This window comes from Panthera tigris, chromosome D1, assembly GCF_018350195.1.
Source record: "Panthera tigris isolate Pti1 chromosome D1, P.tigris_Pti1_mat1.1, whole genome shotgun sequence".
Taxonomy (NCBI): domain Eukaryota; kingdom Metazoa; phylum Chordata; class Mammalia; order Carnivora; family Felidae; genus Panthera; species Panthera tigris.
In genome coordinates this window covers 70,191,500-70,195,058 of record NC_056669.1, presented here as the reverse complement: position 1 = coordinate 70,195,058, position 3,559 = coordinate 70,191,500, and positions in this window count along the sequence as shown.

Below are 3,559 nucleotides of genomic sequence, written 5' to 3'. Positions count from 1 at the left end.
CCTCCTAAAGAGGGCATCATGTGACCTAGTGAACCACATCCTCATCAACTTGCCCAGTAAATGCCCAGTAAGTGCAGTAAGTTTCATTGAGCTGTTCGTTATGATGGCTCTCAATGTAGGTTGGTGACAAAATGCCAGAGCAGAGTCCAGTAAAAGCATTTCTGTGAGGAGATAAAAATCTGCTCACCTCAGAGAGCACAGAAACATGGTGGCTAGCATGTGGGCCTGAGTTCCAAATCTGCATATTAAGAAAGCTACTTAACTTCTCATCTATAAGATGGGCCTAAATATTATCATTTCATAGGATTTTGTGAAGATTAAATAAGTTTATGCTTATGAAGCTCTTAAAGCAATGCCTGGCATATATAAGCACTCAAAGAAAAAGATAGCTATTTTTCAGAGAAATGTTTTTTTAAAATTTTTTGTTAACATTTATTTAATTTTGAGAGACAGAGAGAGGCAGAGTATGAGCAGGGGAGGGGCAGAGAGAGAGGGAGACACAGAATTCGAAGCAGGCTGCAGGCTCTGAGCTATCAGCACAGAGCCCGACACGGGGCCCGAACTCACAAATTGCGAGATCATGACCTGAGCTGAAGTTGGACACTCAACCAACTGAACCACCCAGGCGCCCCAAGAAATGTTTTTTAAAAATGGATTTCGGGGCGCCTGGTGGCTCAGTCAGTTGAGTGTCCTACTCTTGATTTTGGTTCAGATCATGATCTCACAGTTCATGGGTTCGAGCCTCACGTTGGGCTCTGTGCTGACAGTGTGGAGCCTGCTTGGAATTGTCTCTCTCTCCCTCTCTCTCTGCCCTTCCCCCACTTGCTCTCTCTCTCCCTCAAAATAAATAAGCTTAAAAAAATAAAAGAATAAAAATGGATCTGATATGAGAAGACTACACTAAACAAAACAGTGAGATACTGGCGAAGGGATAGATACATTCATTAATAGAATAGTATAGGGAAACAAATCCACACAAATATAACCAAGTGATTTTTGACAAAAGTACAAAACATTCAATGGAGGAAAGATAGTCTTTTCAACAAATGGTGTTACAGGAATTGGATGTCCATAGCCAAAGAAATGAACCTTAACGTAGACTTCACACCTTATACAAAAACTAACTAAAAATGGAGCATATATTAAAATTTAACATGTCAGGGTGCCTGGGTGGCTCAGTCAGTTAAGCCTCTAGCTTCAGTTTGTGAGTTGGAGCCCCACATCAGATTCTGTGCTGACAGCTCAGAGCCTAGAGCCAGCTTTGGATTCTGTGTCTCCCTCTCTCTCTCTGCCCCCCTCCACTCTGTCTCTCTCTGTCTCTCAATAATAAATAAATGTTAAAAAAAATTTAATGTAATATGTCAAACTAGAAAACTCTTAGATAAAAACAAAGGAGAAAATCTGTGGAACCTAAGGCTAGGTGAAGATTTCTTAGATATAATACTGAAAGCATAACCCATAAGAGAAAACTTGATAAATTGGACTTCATCAAACTTAAAAATGTTTGCTCTGCTCTATTAAGAGCAAACATGTTGGGACACTTGGGTGGCTCAGTTGGCTGACCGTCCAACTTCGGCTCAGGTTTGTGAGCTCAAGCCCTGCATCAGGCTCTCTGCTGTCAGTGCAAAGCCTGCTTCAGGTCCTCTGTCACCACTTCTCTCTGCCCCTCTCACACTTGTTCTCTCTCTCTCTCTCTCTCTCTCAAATAAAATAAAACATTAAAAAAAATGTAAGAGCAAACCTGTCAAAAAGACACCGTTAAGGGGCGCCTGGGTGGCTCAGTCGGTTGAGCATCCGACTTTGGCTCAGGTCATGATCTCACGGTCTGTGAGTTCAAGCCCCGCATCAGGCTCGTGCTGACAACTCAGAGCCTGGAGCCTGTTTCAGATTCTGTGTCTCCCTCTCTCTCTGACCCTCCCCTGTTCATGCTGTCTCTCCCTGTCTCAAAAATAAATAAACGTTAAAAAAAATTAAAAAAAAAAAAAAAAGACACCGTTAAGAGGATGAAAAGACAAGACAGACTGGGAGAAAGTATTTGCAACCCAAAAAGTATTGCAGAAAATATCTCGGGGCGCCTGGGTGGCTCAGTCGGTTAAGCGTCTGACTTCGGCTCAGGTCATGATCTCACGGTCTATGAGTTCGAGCCCCGCGTCGGGCTCTGTGCTGACAGCTCAGAGCCTGGAGCCTGCTTCAGATTCTGTGTCTCCCTCTCTGTGACCCTCCCCCGTTCATGCTCTGTCTCTCTCTGTCTCAAGAATAAATAAACATTAAAAAATAAAAAAAATTAAAAAAAAAAGAAAATATCTCAACCAAACATCTATAAGGGGCCATAAAGAACTCTCAAAAATCAGCAGTAAGAAAACAAACAAATCAATTAGAAAATGGGCAAAAGAAATGGAAAGACATTTCTAGAAAGATGACATACAGTGGCAAGTAAAAATACATTCAACATCATTAGGTATTAGGGAAATGCAAATTAAAACCACAATGAGATTTCACTATACAGCTATGAGAATGGCTAAAATAAAATATAGTGACAAAACCAAATGTTGGCGGAGAAATTGGCTCTATCACATATTGCTGGTTGTAATGCAAAACAGTATAATTACTCTGAAAAATAGTTTGGCAATTTCTTTACAAAACTGAACATATACTTGTCACATGAACCAACAATCAATACTCCTGGGCATTTACACACACACACACACACACACACACACACACACACACACGTATATGAAATAGGAATCTGAGTAAAGTCTACTGATTGTACCAAGGTCAATTTCCTGGATTTGACATTACACTATTCTTGTATAAGATGTTACCACTGGGGGAAACTGGGTAAAGGGTATGCCAGACCTCCCTGTACTGTATTTGCAATTTCCTGTGAATCTGTAATTATTTCAAACTAAAGTTGAAAAAAAAAATAGATGCTATGGAAAATGTTAGGCAAATCTTATTACTTTGGAGATTATTTTAGCAAGCTCTTTATAGATTGTATAAAATGATAATTTAAATATTTGAAGGGTTGCAGGGTGCCTGGGTGACTCAGTTGGTTGGGCGTCTGACTTTGACTCAAGTCATGATCTCGAGGTTTGTGAGTTTGAGCCCCACGTTGGGCTCTGTGCTGACAGCTCAGAGCCTGGAGCCTGCTTTGGATTCTGTGTCTCCCTCTCTCTCTCTGCCCCTCCCCTGCTTACCCTCTGTCTCTCTCTCAAAAATTAATATTTAAAAGATACTTGAAGAGTTAGGAGAAATTATAAAAATTCGTCTAAGAATAGTGCTTCTTTCAAAATATGGTAAAGGCAAAGAGGTGTGTGTGTGTGTGTGTGCGCGCGCAGGCTGGGCGCTTATGTAGGTGTTCACTTCAGGAAATGAAGTGAAGGCAACTAGCAGATTTCTGAGAGTCCTTACAAAATGGCACCTATTATTATAGCCCAATGTCTGGCCCTCAGCTTTTCAGCTGAAAAACTTTATTTTCTTGCAAACTGAGCATGGATTTCCTCTTAACTGAGCTCATAAGACTGATGGGCTATGGATGACAATCTCAGCCACACTC